Raw genomic sequence first — 17983 nt, forward strand, 5'->3', positions numbered from 1 at the left:
GGAAAATGTTTTGACCTTGTAGACCTTTTGAAAGGTTCTGGGATCCCCAGGAGAGCGCCCACACCATACTAACCACTGCCTTAATTCTTAGTGCTAAATCAAGAGATGGCTAGGAATTTGTAAACGAGATCTTAATGCCAAGCAAGGTGAATGGGGCTGCTGTTGAAACTTCTAACCCAAGTTAAGAGGAAGATGATTCCTATCTTCAAATTTGCACATCACAGAGTAGTAAAATCCACTTGTCACTTAAGATATCATAAACAAGGAGTGTCCAGAGTGTGTGTTTGTATGTGTGTCTGTTGGCGGGGGGGCAGCGGTGGGGGGGGGAACCCATCTCCACAAATTTGCAATGTAAATACAATAGGTGAAAGATAGTCAAGAAAATGTTTAAAATGTTTATCTGGCCAGGAGGAATAGAGTCTGTTAGGGAGGTTCAGGGGTTAGGTTAGGTCTCTTTGCTGATTTAAAAAAGAAACCCACACAAAACAGGTCAGCTAGGTATTTTCATCTCTGGATTTAAGGCCTAGAATTGTGGGGGGCCATCTTGGAACCCTAAGGAGAGCTGGCCTAAGGAGGCAGAGCAAAAAATTGTAAATTTAGGTCCTTGATAATGTCATTGAATTGCTGAATAACCAACTCTGAAGCTGCCTTACCCCAGGATTTGTTGTTTTTTGTGTGAAATAATAAACATCCTTAGCGTTTAAGCCACTTGATTCAAGGTTTTCTAATACACAAAATGAGTATCCACATACAGATGTGCCATAGGTACTTCAACAGATCCAACTGAATTCATCATCATTTCTCACAAATGACTCTTCCTCTTGAAATTCTCTGGCCAATGATACCAGCATTCCAAAAAGCAAAAAACCTGGAAGTCACCTTTGACTTTCGTGGTAGACTAAAAAAGGTCCCTTCCCCAAAATATGTCCATGTCCTAATCCCTGAAATTTGCAAATGTTATTTTTATGGCAAAGACTTTGCAAGTGCAATTATGTTAAATATCCTGGGACAGGGAGAGTAGCCTGGACTGTCCAGGTGAGCCCTAAATATAATGATCAGCATCCTTATCAGAAAGGTAGGAGGAGATTTGACACACACATCAAAGAGGGTGATGTGAAGACAGGGGCAGACACTGGAGTGATGTGGCCACAGCCACAGAAAGCCTGCAGCCACCAGAAACTGAAAGAGGCAAGAAATGAATTCTCCCCCAGAGCCTCCCAAGTGAGTGGGTGCACGCCAACACCTTGATTTCAATCCAGTGATACTGATTTTGAATCGGCCTCCAGAACTGTGAGAAAAATGTTGTTTTAAGCCTTCCATTTTGTGATAATTTATTACAACAGCCACAGCAAATGAATACAACTTCTATCTTTCCCTTTTCCTTCCAACACATACTTGGTCACTAAGACTTGTCTCAAATACATCCTTTCCTTTTTCCGTTAACCACTGACTTGGACTACAGTCATGTGTCGTTCTGAGAAATGTGTCATTAGCTGGTTTCATCATTGTGTCAACATCACAGTGTACTTATACAAATCTAGATGGTACAGACTACTACACATCTAGGACATATGGTGCTAACCTTATGGGACTACTGTCGTATATGCGGTCACTCACTGACCAAAACATCGTCATGTGGGCATGACTGTACTTAAACAACATCATGATTGGTCTCCTTGTCTTTAATCTCACCAACCTCGAAACAATCCTCCACCATTATTCAAATATTCTCTAAAATACAATCATCTGAGTCCAGCACTTATCACCTTATGCCTTAGTCATCACACTGACCAACTTTTAACAGCACTTCATTCTTTTCAGCACTTTCATATGTATTTGATAGTTTTTTGTTTTTTTTTTTTGAGGAAGATAAGCCCTGAGCTAACATCTGCTGCAATTTCTCCTCTTTTTTTGCTGAGGAAGACTGGCCCTGAGCTAACATCCGTGCCCATCCTCCTCTACTTTATATGTGGGATGCCTACCACAGCATGGCTAGCCAAGTGGTGCCATGTCCGTGCCCAGGATCCAAACCGGCAAATCCTGGGCCACTGAAGTGGAATGTGGCCCTTAATTGCTGCACCACCGGCCCAGCTCCCAGATACAGACTGATTTTAATATATAAAATCCTTGAGATAAGGCAGACTATCATGCTCCCACTATATTGATGAGGAAATTGACACTCAGAGTAAATCACTTACCCAAGGTCATAGGGCTAGTAAACAGCAATTTACATCCTGATCCTAAGCTTTTTCACTATATATCTCATACTCTGTCTGCTCTATTATGCTTTCGGGCGCTGTAGGCTGCTATCTTTCTCTCCCTACTCTCCAGCATGAACTCTTGTTCCAAACTGATTTTGACTCACTCTCCAAACATACACATATTTCTGCTTCCTCACCTCTGGTCCCTTTTTGGAACTACTCCTTTATTGCTCTCATCAGGTCAAAAGCTACTCTATTTTGTTTCTCCTTCCACCCTAGATGTCAGCAATACCTTCCATTTGTATGTCTTTTTTCAGATTACAATGTGTTTTAAAATATATTTTCTTTAGATCTTAAAAATCTTATGAAGTAGATGAGGAAACTCTTTAAAGATCAAGGAAAGTAAAGATCAGAGAAAATAAGTGGCCTAAAAGGGGCTCAAAATCAGGAACTTACTTAAATCCTGTCCTCATTTTATTATTAAACTATGCTGCCTTTCCCTCCACTGAACTCTTATAGTATCTTCTGTCTTGACCATTGATCTGGCATTTGATATAGTATCAATTTAGGTAACCAAGGTATATGTCCTGTTTCTCCAAGGATAATTCCAATATATTTACAGAATCAATCATACCTGTGTTCTTTAAAAATCATTTTATAACTGCTTGAGATATAACTGACATACAATAAACAGTACATATTTAAAGAGTACCATTTGATCAATTTTGACATACATATCATCACCACAATCAAGATAAGGAACATTTTCATGACTCCTGTAAGTTTCTTTGTACCTCTTCAAAATCTCTCCTTCCTTCCCCTCCCTAGGAACCACTGATTTGCTTTTCATTTTAGATTAGCTACATTTTCCAGAATTTTATGTAAGAGAAACCATACAGTATATATTTTCTTACTCATCTGGCTTCTTTCACTGGATCTAATTATTTTGAGATTCATCCATGTTGTTGGGCTCAAGAATTTTTTGTTCCTTTTTATTGCTGAGTACTATTCCATTGTATGGATGTACCATAACCTATTTATCATTTAACTGTTGATAGGTTTTTGAGTTGTTTCCAGTTTGGGGTTATTACAAATAAAGCTGCTATTAACACTTGTGTACAAGTCTTTGTGTGGACACATCAGCAGAGGTTCTTAACCATTTCTGTTTCTAGACCATTTACATGGGTTATACTCTTACCAATAACACTGCTTATTATAGTGCAGTGATTCTCAACTGGGCATCCCTTTATGGCCACAAAAGGATCACTGCTCTATTACTCAGAAGAGCAGTTTATGTATACTAGGTAATCAATTACTAGTTCTTTACAGATCTTGCTCTCCGACAGATCTGTATGCTACTATGAGGGAAGAGGCTGAGCCTGTGTGTATTCTACAATGGCCTAACACAGAGGGCATTTAAAAAATCTTGAATAGGGCTGGCCTGCTGGTGTAGTGGTTAAGTTCATGTGCTCCACTTCAGCGGCCCAAGGTTTGCAGGTTTGCATCCCAGGTGCAGACCTAGCACCACCTGTCAAGCCATGCTATGGCAACATTCCACACAAAATAGAGAAAGACTGGCACCAGATGTTAGCTCAGGGAGAATTTTCCTCTCTCTCTCTCTCACACACACACAATGTCAAATAAATGTCTGTGGTTTATGGTGCCTGTTTTTGGAATAAGCATATCCTTTTATGTTGAATCACAACATTAATAAAAGTATAATTGCAAATGATAAACAACAAAATAAAACTTGAGACAAAATATATGAAATAAATATTTCTAAAGAGTTTAACATATACAACATGCAAACATTTTATAGAAAACTTGTTAATATAGCTGGTTTAAGAATGGAAGAGCTGTAACTCAAAGTAAAATCTTCATGCCAAAATTTCACAGAAAATTTCTGAGTGAAAATTACAACTCCTACAATTTCCTTCTCCAGAAAGTTATTAAGTTAAAATGAGATGCTTTCCACTTTTATTTTCTTTAGAATCAAGTTGTTTTTTCTTCACAAATGTTACAGTACCTCATATTTTAAATTTTGTTCTAAGAAAACTTATCACTCTGTTTAGTCTAAGCAAAAACAACTATCTGTATTTTTCCATGAAGGAAACGACACTGTTTAGAATGGATTCACATGAGTACTCACATTTGAGAACATGCTTTTACTCTTTCTCTGAATAAATACACTAATAAAAGTGTATGCGATCTTTATTTGATGATGCTTTATTTCCCAAAGGTCTTCCTTATGTGTTTATTAAGTTTTCAGGAAGAATTCCAAATGGATTACTGTATCTCAGTTTCAAAAAAAAATCGTTTAACTTTTGTAACTAGACATTTTTTTTTATTTTATTATTTTTTTTGAGGAAGACTAGCCCTGAGCTAACTACAGCCAATCCTCCTCCTCTTTTTGCTGAGGAAGACTGGCCCTGAGCTAACATCCATGCTCATCTTCCTCTACTTTATACGTGGGAGGCTTACCACAGGATGGCTTTTGCCAAGCAGTGCCATGTCTGCACCCAGGATCAGAACTGGCGTCGAGAAGCGGAACCTGCGAACTTAACTGCTGTGCCACTGGGTCAGCCCAACTAGACATTTTTTAATCAACTAAAGATTTCAATCATTTTACTACATAAAGAAGTCTTTTCTTCACAACTAGAAGGACCTGCAACTAAGATATACAACTATGTGGGGGGAGAGGGGGTATGCTTTGGGAAATAAAGCAGAAAAAAAAGGAAAAAAAAAGATTGGCAACAGTTGTTAGCCCAGGTGCCAATCCTTAAAAAAAAAAAAGAAAGAAAAAGAAGTCCTTTCTAGAGCCAGCCCTGATGGCCTAGTGGTTAAAGTTCAGCGCTTTCACCACTTTGGCAGCCCAGGTTTGTTTCCTGGTTGTGGGATCACACCACCTGTCAGTCAGTTGCCATGCTGGGGCAGTGGCTCACATAGAAGAACTAGAAGGACTTATAACTACGATATATAACTATGCACTGGGGCTTTGGGGAGGAAAAAAAAAAAAGAGGAAGACTGGCAACAGATGTTAGCTCAGGGTGAATCTTTCCCTGCAAAACAAGACAAAACAAAACAAAACAAAAAGTCCGTTCTAGCTCAGAGCTTTGAGAAAGAGAGATTTGAGATTCACCTGGAGTTAAACAATAAATCAACTAAACCGGTTACATTAAACTATTAGAATTTCCTCTCATTGCTGGTAGCTACAGAGTCATGCTGAGTGTTAATTTCTACATCAAGGGAAGTTAATATATATTGAGTAATGCCCACCAAATGTCTTTCTCTCATTCTGGACTCACAATTCTGAGAAAAGGATTTTAAAAATCCAGTTATAAATGAGGAAAACAGAAAGTTAAATTAACTTGCCCATAGTCCTATAAATACTAAGTAATAAAACTAGGATTTGAACAGGTCTGACTAAAAAATTCAAATTTCCAGTCCCTTCTCCCCACCCCATGTTGCTGTTTACAAGAATTCAATCATAGTACTTAAGGGATATCAGCTATTAACATCAAATCATTATTACTAGAAAGCTAGCTTGAAGAAAGGGTGTATCTTACCCACTCTTTTGGATCCTTACATGAGCAAGTCAAATTCAAGTTAGTTTTACTCAATTAGCATTTAAAGACCTCTTTTTTTCCCATGAAGAGTTTTTAAGTGTTCAAATCAAGTAACTAAGAGTTCCACTGCACATCTTTTAAAAGATGTACACAAGTACAGTGGCATTACCCAACACGCCTTCGCACTGTTGCCAATCTTAAATGTGTTTTGTTATGGACTGAACCGTCTCCCCCTGCATCCCTCAAAATATGTTGAAGTTCTAACCCCCAGTACCTGAGAATGTTACCTTCTTGAAGACAGGTTATTTACAAAGGCAATCAAGTTAAAATGTGGTAATTATGATGCCCTTATAGAAAGGGAAAATTCGCAGACACTTAGGGAGAATGCCACATGCAGACTGGAGTTATGCTGCCACAAACCAAGGCATTAGCAGAAGCAAAGAGAGAGGCATAGAACAGATCCTTCCCTCACAGGTTCTTTCACTCAGAAGGAATCAACCCTGCCGACACCCTGATTTCAGACTCCCAGCCTCCAGAACAGTCACACAAAAATTTCTCTTGAAGTCACCCAGTTTGTGGTACTTTGTTACAGCAGCCCTAGCAAACTAATACACATCTGCTTTTCAAAATAATGTAAAATTTAACTTCATTGAATTTTAATGGACTAAACATTCAACTGAAAGGCAGAGACTGGGATTAAAAAAGCAAACCCAACTATATGCTCTTCATAAGAAACCCACTTTAAATAAAAAGACATGGATAGGTAAAGATATACTTATTACTATATTAAAAGATATACTGTGCAAACCATAAGCATAAGAAGGCTGGAGTTTTCTATATTTAATACCAAATAAAGGAAACTTCAAGACAAAAAAATATCACGAGATACAGAGTTGTATAACAATAAAAAATGTGGGGTCAGGGGCCAGCCTCGTGGCCAAATGGTTGGGTTTGCACGCTCTGCTTCAGCGGCCCAGGGTTTTGCTGGTTTGGATCCTGGGCGCAGACATGGCACTGCTCATCAAGCCATGTTGAGGCGGCATCCTGCATGCCACAACTGGAAGGACTCACAACCAAAAATATGCAACTATGTACCAGGGGGCTTTGGGGAGAAAAAGGAAAAATAAAATCTTTAAAAAAAAAATGTGGGGCCAGCTAAGTGGCGTAGCAGTTAAGTTCGTGCACTCTGCTTTGGTGACCTGGGGTTTGCCGTTTCGGATCCCGGTTGCAAACGTATGCACTGCTAATTAAGCCATGCTGTGGCAGGCGTCCTACATATAAAGTTGAGGAAGACAGGCACAGATGTTAGCTCTGGGTCAATCTTCCTCAGCAGAAAAAGAGGAGAATTGGCAGCAGGTTAGCTCAGGGCTAATATTCCACACACGTACACACACAAAAACAACAAAAAAAGCCCCAATAAAAAATGTGTATGCACCTAATAACAATGCTTCAAAATACGAGATGTAAATACTGACAGAATTAAGGAGAAAGAAAATCCACAATAACAGTTGAAAATTTTAATACCTTCCCAGTAATTGGTAGAACTGGGCAAAATAAATATAAATCAGTAAAGACATAAAAGATTTGAACAATACCATCAACCACCTTGACCTAATTGATATTTATAGTGCAGAATATACATTCTTTTCCAGTGCAACACAGTATGTTCATCAAGACCATATGGTGGGCCATAAAGCAAAACTTACCGAATTATAAAGGAATGAATGTACACAGAGTTATCTCATCACAAAAAAATTAGAAATCAATGAGTTATCAAGAAAACCCCAAATATTTGGAAATAAAACAACACACTTCCAAATAATCCATAGGCTGACCAAGGGAAATCACCAAGGGAAATTGGAAAGTATTTTTAACTGAGTAATACTGAAAATACATCATTATCGACATTTGTATGATACAGCTAAAACAGCACCTAGAGTAAAATTTATAGCTTTAAACATATATATTAGAAAGGAAACTCTAAAAATCAATGGCCTACCACCACACACCCTACCACTTCACATCCATTAGTACAGCTACTATAAAAAACAGAAAATAACAAGTGTTGACAAGGACGTGCAGAAATGGAACCCTTCTGCACTGCCAGTAGGAGCATAAGTGTAGTCACTGTGGAAAACAGTATGGCAGTTCCTCAAAAATTAAAAATAGAATTACCATATAATCCAGCAATTCTACTTTTGGGTATATACCCAAAAGAATTGAAAGCAGGGACATGAACATATATATATATTCAGACACAAATGTTCCTAAGAGTATTATTTTCAATAGCCAAATGTCCATTGACAGATAAATGGATAAACAAAATGTGGTATATACATACAATGGAATATTATTTAGCCTTTAAAAGGAAAGAAACTCCAAAAATTGCTATGAAATTCTGATACATCCATTCATATGGATGAATATTGAGAACATTACGCTAAGTGAAAAAGACCAGTCACAAGAGGATAAAGATTGCCTGGTTCTAATTATATGAGGTCCCTAGAGTAGTCAAATTCATAGAGAAAGAATGTAGAAGGGTAGATGCCAGGCGGGGGAGAGAGAGGGGAATTGGAAGTTATTGTTTAATGTGTACAGAGTTACAGTGCTGCAAGACGAAAAGAGTTCTGGAGATGGATGGTGGTGATGGTGGCATTAACGATGTGAATTTACTTCATGCTATTGAACTGTACACTTAAAAATGGTTAAGGTGGTAAATTTTTTACACATATTTCATTATAATTAAAAAAAAAATAAACGGTCTAGGCTTCTATACTAAGCAGCTAGAAAAAGAGTAAGACAAACCCAAAATAAATACAAGGAAACAGAGCAGGCATAAATGAAACAAAAAATAGACAAACTACAGCCGAAACTTGGTTCTCTGAAGAGTTAAGCAAAACTGATAAACCTTTAGCTAGACGGATAAAGGAAGAAAAGGGGGGCAGTAGAAGGAAAACCTGGGAAACAGATAAATAGAATGACCAGGACGGTACAACGTTTCAGAAATCAAGGGTGTAGAATATTTGAAGGAGTAGTGATTGACAGTGTCAAATGCTGCTGATAAGTCAAATAAGATACAGACCAAAGCCTACTCAATTGAGCCACAAGGCGTCACTGATGGTCTTATAATAGCACATAAGGGAGAGGGAGTAGGGTCAGATGTTAAATTGTAATAGACAAAGATAAAGAGTATACAGAAATGCGGAAGTGAAAACTGTGAACACAGACAATTCAATTAGAAGAAGTGTGGTTCTAAAGATAGAGCAAGCAGGTTAGCTGGAGGGAAATAAAGGCTAAAGGGAGGATATTGGCATTTTTAGAGAATGAGAGAAACTAGAGAATGCTTTTTCCCCCCAGATATATATTTTTTTATTGTGGTAAAATATATAGAGAATGCTTTTTGTTTTTTTCTCTGCTTTATCTTCCCAAACCCCCCTGTACATAGTTGTATATCTTAGTTGCAGGTCCTTCTAGTTGTGGGATGTGGGACACCGCCTCAACGTAGCCTGATGAGAGGTGCCATGTCCGTGCCCAGGATCCGAACCCTGGGCCGCCGCAGCGGAGCGCCCGCACTTAACTACTCGGCCAACGGAGCCGGCCCCGAGAATGTTTTGACTGTTGTTAGAAAAGACTCAGAGAAGAAGAAAAGTTAAAGATAGAGCAAACAGGTGCTAACAGATAGCATAAGTTCCCTATATAGGTAGAAAGAAACTGGATTTAGTCCATGAGTGAAAGAATTAGCTTAAATAGGAAACCCAGTGACAGGAAAAAAGAGGAAAGGAAGGGTGCAGTTACAGTTACATTTACAGGGGGTGGTGAGAAGTAGTGGGAGTTCTTGTCTAATAGCTTTAGCTTTTATTTCTCTTTGAAGTTACAAGTAGACTGCTGAGAAGAGAGGAGATAAAGCAGAATTCTGAGGAAAATGAAATATGAGAAATGTGTGCGGAAATAAACCCAAACAAAACAGAAGGATGGGTAGGAGGTACTGAAGATCCAAGTGAAAATGGAGACCACAAATTTGTAGTGGCAATAATCTACGGCTTTTGAATTATATTTCAATAGCTGTTAAAAATAATCAATGGCTTTGAACAAGTTGTTAAAAAAATAATAACAATAATCATTAGTTAATACTTACATAGTACTCAGTATGTACCAAGCACTGTTCTAAGTACTTTTTACAAATTAAATAATTTAATTTTCACACCACCTTTTCAGAGAGGTCTCACTTGATATCTTCATTTTACCAGTAAGGAAAATGAAACACAGGGAAATTAAGGAACTAGCCCAAGGCCACACCACTAGTATCAGAGTCAAGATTTGAACCCAGGTAGTATGTTCAGTTTTGCTCTTAACACTATGCAGTATTGCCTCGCACAGTAAAGCAAACTAAACCTAGTTGAAAAAAGTAGAAAGGAGGAAGAAACAGAATCAGGTGGGCCAAAAAACAACGAGGCAGTGATTCCTGTAAATAGAAATAATTCTCATAGAAGTATGGATTGTATGGTTTTATATGGAACGTAAAAGGAACCAAAGATAAAATAAACTGTCCTCATACAGTAATGAAAAGTCACAAAAAGGAAATGGTCAGTGTTGGAATATCCAAAGCAGAAAGGGAGAAAAGCAAAGAGCCAAGGAAAAAGTAAGACCCAGGTAGTCAAAATGTAAAAGAGTGAAAAAGGTAAAAGTGGAAGAAACACATAGACAGGTGCATGAGCATGCGTGCACACACACACCAGTAAACAACACGAGTTAAGAGAGAAAAATGTAACAGAAGCAAAGCAAGTATAGTTGAGTCCCCGAAAACTCCTATTTTCTTTGTTTGGACTGAAGAGTTTCCCAATTTTATCAAAGAGCACAAATAGAATATTTAATAGAGGGTAGTAATGAATATGCTTGCTTGCTTGCTAAAAGTAGGTGAGAAACAGATATTTAGCAGGTTCAGATCTGAATTCAGAGGAAATCATTTAAATTTTTTTTTCCCTAAAGACTGGCACCTGAGCTAAGAACTGTTGCCAATCTTCTTTTTTTTCTTCTTCTCCTCCCCAAAGCCCCCCAGTACGTAGCTGTATATTCTAGTTGTGAGTGCCTCTGGTTGCGCTAAGTGGGATGCCGCCTCAGCATAGCCTGATGAGCAGTGCCAAGTCCACGTCTAGGATCCGAACCGGCAAAACCCTGGGCCGCCAAGTGTGAGAACTTAACTATTTGCCCACATGACCAGCCCCTAGAGGAAATTATTTAAAAAAGGAATTATCTAAAGTTGTTTCAGAAACCAGAGGTAGTAGTTCCACAAAATCCTGATTCCAGAGATTCAGTCTTGGTTATATGCTACCCCAAGATGTCTGTATACTTATGCTGAATGTATCAAAAAGTATCAAAACCAGATGAATAGCAAATCACGTCAACATAAAGAAATAAATACATCTAATACCTATAGAGGGATAGCAATACAAAATACTAAAGCTGCAAATTGGGTACCAAACACTTGTAATTTTAAGATTTTTTAAAAAGCCATACAAGAAAATTATTAAAATAGAACACCATTCAATGTAGAGACAAGGAAGATGCTGTTCGCCAAGAGTGAGACATCAATAATAAGTTTCATCCACCAATTTTCACTCTAAGGCAGAGTTATCAATGTGAAATACCATGATGATACAAATCAGTGATTTACTTCAGGACCAGTTATGGAAAAATTTGCTGGCTACGTAAAATGTCACCCTTGGCACTAATAATGATGTTACTAAAGAAAGTTAACATAATACTTAATGTACCCTTCAAGCAGGAGTATAGTATAAATCTACCGTATCTTTATATTTTTAAAGGCACTTATACAATCACTACTTTAGATCTTGTAACTAAGCATCTAGAGATTTTCAGCTCATGGCCTAAAATGGGGTGAAGTATTTCTAATATTAAAAAATAAAAAAAAAAACTAAGGTGGCTTTCAGCTTAACAGGAGAAATTTCAAACAATCATTCTGAAGTAGATGGAGAATTATCTGTTTCAGTGGTGAATGTGGCGGCATTTAAAGTAAAAACCCATAAAGCTTATAAAAATAGAGTATGCTCAATAGCAGTCTACGAAATATCAGGAAACTACAGGGAAATATATATATTCAATATATGTAATATTTACCAAGATAATAAAAAATCATAGTTGGAAGGAGCCTAATTAATTAGGAGCCTCCTAATAAAGGAAATCCCTTTACAATAGTCTTTGATACTTGACCATTTTTAGTGACAAGAGTGTTTTATCCCTTAAAAGTTTAAGAGGACCACCGTAGACACAGAGGATAGAGATTATTATTGGTTTAACACAGCTGTCAATAATGTATAAGAAGAATGTATAGTCAACATTTTACTATGAAAAACTCCGGGTATAGCAAAATTTAAAGACTTTTACAGGTAAATGCCATGAAAATTCTAGTAAACTTGTTTTATCACATTTCTCCATCCATCAATCCATCTTGATTGCTGATGCTCTACAATTTAAATGCCTATTAAAATACCTAAACATAGTTTCCTTTTTTAAAAAAGACTGGTCCTGAGCTAACATCTGTTGCCAATCTTCTTTTCTTCTTCTTCTTCTTTCCCCAAAGCCCAGCAGTACACAGTTGTATATCCTAGTTGCAGGTCCTTCTAGTTCTGTGATGTGGGATGCTGCCTCAGCATGGCTTGATGTGTGGCGCTAGATCTGTGTCCAGGATCTGAACTGGTGAAACCCTGGGCCACTGAAGCAGAGTGTGCAAACAACCACTCGGCCATGGGGCTGGCCCCTAAATGTAGTTTCTGAAGCAAGGTCTGATATACTAAGGATGTGTAACAAACATGACAAGCACATGGGGCGCTTGGCATGCAACCTTCAGTGTTGCTATAGGACAAACATCAGTCATGTAGTTCCTTTAACACACAGTGAGTGAAAATATATTCAATTTTATTACATGTTATATTTAGTGTTACATTTAGGTGTAGCAAAGTAGTTTTTAAATGCTAACTCTGAAGACAGACCTGAGTTTGAAACCAGGATATCAGTTTCCCTACTTACAAAATAAGATAGTAGCAGCAATATCAAAGGGTTAATGTGAGATTTAAATGAGATGATGTATAAACGTTTAGCACACTGCTGGCTTTTTGAAAGGGATCAACAAATGTTAGCAATTATCATCATCACTGTATTAGTCCATTCAGCCTACCACAATAGGCTCTAGCTGCTATGTGGTTATACACACCTAAGCTACTGTTTGTGGTATTCTTTTCATCACTTTGTGTTCTAATAATCTTAGGCAGTCTATTTTACTGAGATTAAAGACAGAACCAAGGTGAATGGGGCCAAAGCATATGCATTCTCCATTTTCCCACTCCACTCCCTGAAGGAAATAGAGGTTCTACTCTGTTACCCAAATCAGTAGTGGTGTACACTGAGGAAAACACACTGCGGGCACATCTTTTGCTTTTCGGCACCTGGGTGAGCGGCAGCTGATAAATTGCCTAACTGTGCTCTGCATACTTTTAGACAACCATTGCTCCCTCTTAAACCCTCATTTGGCGGCGGGCCCAGTGGGGCAGCAGTTAAGTTCGCACTTTTCACTTCTCGGCGGCCCGGGGTTCGCCGGTTTGGATCCCGGGTGCCGACGTGGCACTGCTTGGCAAAAGCCATGCTGTGGTAGGTGTCACACGTATAAAGTAGAGGAAGATGGGTGTGGATGTTAGCTCAGGGCTAATTTTCCTCAAAAAAAAAAAACAAAAAAAAAAACCCCTCATCTGAACACACAATTATCATTTCTACCAAATTTTGCCCAATTCAAACAAAATGTGCTGGCTTCACTGATCACATGTCCAAATGTCTTTTATATTTGCAGATGGCATATGCATGTCAGTTTTGTTGTGTGGCATATAAGTAGACGGATTCACAAAACTTCCACTAACTACGTGCCTCTTTAAAAATGCGATTTTCAAGTAAAGCTTGCAAAAGCAAGCTTGAAATCTACTTCTCTGCTCACCTCTGAAGATTAGTCTTAGTGCTTTCTCTTTGCCAGAGGAATCAGAATCGAATCGCAAAATTTAAAAGTACTCCCCTACTGCTTCAAGTAAGTAACATACTTTGTCTACTGCTAATCCTTCTGCAGTTAAGATATATAAGAATATATTAGATATTAAAAGGTATGGCAAAGGTAAAAAATACTTCATCTTAAAAACTAATCTGGGTGAGGCTTCTTTAAACATACTTTTAAAACATTATTTTCACTTTTGAACCATGTATATATTTTACAAATTCAAAAAATAAAAATTTAAAAAGAAAACTCTAAAACAAAAAATGAAACCAATGAACCATATCAAATTGGTAGCATAACCAAACAGAGAAAAGTATTTCAAGTGACTTTTGAACACAGTAAGTACTCTGATTATACATCTTTCATATAATATATTCTAAGGACAAAAATAAATGCAAAGAAATTTTGAACTTTCAAAAGTTTATGATAGTAATATTGGTAAGGTAATTTTGAAACAATTTTATGTATACATAGTAGGATAAAGCAAGTAAATACATTAATTTTATTGGGCACCAAGATTTTCACTTAAGACAAAAGAGACAAATATAGAATCAAAGAAGTTAAGGAAAAATCTGCTAAGTTATGTTTGAACTGGAAACGATTAAGCAAACAAGCAAAAAACTATTTTTTGGTTTTCTCCTTGGAAAGGGCCTAGAGCAGCGACAGTCCAGCAGAAATGAATATGTCAAACATCCAGATCTTGCTTTCTATACACCACTTCTCACCAGAAAAGAACTACAACTCCTTGGATAAGCAGCCCATTCCAGATCTGGAGGGAAGAGAGTAACAAGGCAAGCCTGGCATATCTTGTGCTAGAAAGTACTTCAAGACTAATGGCGAGCAGAAGTGTTAAAGACACAGAAGCCAGCTTGAAAGGGTTCCTACTGTCCAAATTTGGGACAGTTTGATCACCAAAAAGAAAAAGAATTGTAATGGTTATTAAAAAAAAAAGGAACAAATTAAAACCCATGAGTCCACAGTGGTATGCCCACAAAAAAGAAAAAAACCCCTCATTTGCCACCATTGGGGGGAGACTATTTCCCCAGCTCTTTACTCTGAAAATTGGTAATTAAAGGGAAGGAATTAAGCATTTACTCTGTATTTTTAGGAGAAACTTTAGTTCACCCCTAGTTAATGAAGGAAATCTTCCTTACAGAAAATCTCTAATAAAATAACTGATTTAAGCAAGACTCACTATCAATGGGTGCTAAAATTACTAAGCAAAATGTAGTCAGAAACAGGATATTTGCCTGATGTCAAAGTATTACCCCAAGATTACACACAAATCACAAACAGGCAAACCACACCTTCATAACAGGTCTGGTAGTCACTTCAATCAAATGGTCACATCTAACATCACTAACAGTGTGGCAAACTGACATTATGTACCTCCTATATGACACAATATGAACTACATAGCATCACCTATTAAATATTTTTGCCAAAGAAAGTTTCACTTTAAGCTAATCAAGCTTTTCTTTAGAACTACCTTCCACTAACAGGAAATTCAGGGAGATAGAAGGATGAATTAAATGACACAATGAGGAAACAGCTAAGTTCAGAACGTGGGAGCACTCTTTAAGACTGGTTTGGTCAGTTAAGTATCAGAAAAAAAGGAAATGGGTACTATTCTTTTTAAAAACAGACTACAGGCATAATCACCAAACACAACGCATGAATCTTGATTGAATATAGCTGGGGGAAAAACTCCCAAAGAGACTTTGGAACACTGAGGAAATGTGCATATGAATTATTTCAGACAGGTGCCAATAATGATACTGGGGTGAGAGAATGTCCTTATTTTTAGGAAATGCATGCAGAAATATTTGAGTGTCACAACCTTTGCAACTTACTTTCCATTGGTTACACACAGAGAGACGCAAACAGAAAGGAGAGAAGAGAGGAGGAAACAATAAATGATAATCATGGAACCTAGGTAGTGTAGTATTCACTGTTATTTTTTTTCTCATCTTCCATAAGATTGAAATTTTTCATAAGGTTTAAAAAAAGGGTATCTGTACTGAGAGGTACAGCAGAAAATACACCTGAGCTGGAAATATATCTGGGTACAAACCTTACCTCTTTTCTTTCTAGTTGTGGTGCCTAAAGCAAGTTACTTAATATCACTAAGTTTCCGTCTCATCTATAAAAGTCAAGTAATAATATCTAAGTCATTAGGTTGTTCTAAGAATTAAATAAGATCACATATGTAAAATGCCTTGCAGTGCTGCACAAAATAAGTCTGGTTTTCATAATTAAAGAATGTAATCATCCTGAAATATAGGAAAACATGCCTGTCATTATTTTCACATTCTATGATAAGGAAACTACATTAGGTAAAATTAAATAATATTAATTCATTGACAGTCAACATGAAGTAACAGAGGAAATGAAGATTTATATTTTATTAAATCCAGTAATTCCAACTGAAATCTTCAGCAAAAGGAAACCATAAAAATCTTTACCTATCCAAACTATTTGCCATCTATCAAATTGTGAAGCTTGTTTTGGTACTGGCCTATACCCGAATAAAACAGGAAATAAGCGAAAGTTAGAGGATTTTTTCCTGACCACAGGTAATCTGCTCATATGTTGAAAAGAATGTAAGTTTTCGTCTTCCTTTCTGTCGGTTCCGACAGAGCACACCACCTCGGGCTTTCTGCTAAACGCCGGCGAAGCCTCGGGGCTCGCACGGACGCAGTCCCTGCCCGAGCGCCAACGTGCTGTCATCTCCCTCGCAGGTGACCCGTTTCTGGTTAGGCCAGCAGAAAAGACGCGACGCAGAAGGATCCTCAGGTAGGGAGCACAGGATGCGCTCTGTTCCGCGGCTTCTGAGGAGTGCCCCCTTCCCCCGCGCCGCAGACAGCGCGGCCCGGCCCGCCAGGTGAGGGGCGCCCGCCGGGGGAGGGGCGGCGCGCGAACCCCGGCCCCGGGAGCCCGGCTCGTCCCTCCCCAACTGCGCGGCCCAGGCCACTCGCCTCCCTGAAGGATTAGGCGCCACTGAGGGGACTCTGTGGGGTGTCTCCCGGAGCGGACGGGGGCAACAAGACCAGGCTTCCCTCCCGTCCAGCGCCCAGACGGGGAGCGCACCGCGAGGGCCCGGGCGGCGACCGCGGCCGGCGGCTGCCCCAACCCGCCCTCCCGTCCCCGTTACCTGAGGGCGGCGCGCCGGGGCCCGGAGGCCTGGTGCTGCTCCTCCTCCCCGCCAGGCTGAGGCTGAGGCGGCGGCGTCGGCGGCGGAGGCGACAGCCCGGGGGGAGGGGGCGGAGCGCGCGGCTCGCCGCCTCTCTCCTCCCCCGGGAGGCTGGGGACCCTATCTCGGGCCGCCGCGCCCAGGCCCGTGGACAGCCTGCGGCCGGGGCATGGCGGCGCAGCCCGCGGCGTGCCCGCGAGGCGGGAGAGGGCGAAGCTGCGGGCGGGAAGCCCCCGCGGCGCGCGGAGCGGCCTGAGGGGAGGAGCGAGGGCGCCGGGGCGCCGCGCGCGGGCGGCCGTTGGGGGCGGGCAGCCGAGGGCAGGCAGCGGTTTGCGGAGCGCGGCGACGGCTCGCGTTTTCCCGGCGGGGCGGGGTGGGGAAGGGGAAAGGGAGTGAGGGGAGGGGAGGGGGAAGGTTGGGAGGGAGCCGCCGCCGCGCGCGTGCGGGCCGGCGCCGCCGCCGTCGCCGCTCCGCTCACTCCTGCCTGTTTTGGGGGCACTTTGTTTGTGTCCCACAATGCTCTGCGCGGGCGGCCGGGCTGGGGAAGGGGAGGGAAAGTGGGCGGGACGACGCGAGCTCGGGGGCGGGGCGCGGAGGGGTGGGGGTGGGGAAACGCGGTTATTGCGCAAGCGCAGAAGAGTCAACTCCAGGTCGTCGGAACTTGAACTGTGAGCGACTCGGTCCGCTTACACAGCGTGGGTCTTGGTGTCGGTTCCTCTTGGCGTGTGTGCACGCGTGCAGATTTACATTCATAGGCTGCATGAGCACTCACCAATTTGTCCTTCCTCTAGCCGACCTCTCAGCCAGCTCCCCGCTTACAATGACAAAAGCATTTCTGTGCATGCTTCACGCTTCTTGCATTTTTTCCCCTGCTTTGAACTAAAAACGAAAGAAAGTCCTGTATTTTCTCGAGTGGTTTCTGTAGCGGCGCTGAACCGGAACACCCCAGCCCCTTTTCTCGGTGAGGCAGGTT

The 17983-nt window shown here is 40.2% G+C and overlaps 1 protein-coding gene and 1 long non-coding RNA gene across 13 annotated transcripts in view; one reads left to right on the forward strand and one right to left on the reverse strand.

Moving 5' to 3' along the window:
• Positions 1-17599, reverse strand: part of ZBTB44 (zinc finger and BTB domain containing 44) — a 76195-nt gene extending 58596 nt beyond the window's left edge. Inside the window, exon 1 of one of the 11 annotated variants that reach the window (XM_023645142.2) lies at positions 16972-17599. The gene's annotated coding sequence lies outside the window, so the exon portion shown is untranslated. The remainder of the gene's footprint in view (positions 1-16971) is intronic. The other 10 variants (XM_023645145.2, XM_070272988.1, XM_070272979.1 and 7 more) reach the window with 10 other exon arrangements.
• LOC102150322 (uncharacterized) overlaps positions 16479-17983 on the forward strand; it is a 28226-nt gene continuing 26721 nt past the window's right edge. Inside the window, exon 1 of one of the 2 annotated variants that reach the window (XR_002809162.2) lies at positions 16479-16613. This is a non-coding gene — a long non-coding RNA (uncharacterized lncRNA). Of the gene's footprint in view, positions 16702-17983 lie in introns of both variants that reach the window. The other variant, XR_011440568.1, reaches the window with a different exon arrangement.

This window comes from Equus caballus, chromosome 7, assembly GCF_041296265.1.
Source record: "Equus caballus isolate H_3958 breed thoroughbred chromosome 7, TB-T2T, whole genome shotgun sequence".
NCBI lineage: Eukaryota > Metazoa > Chordata > Mammalia > Perissodactyla > Equidae > Equus > Equus caballus.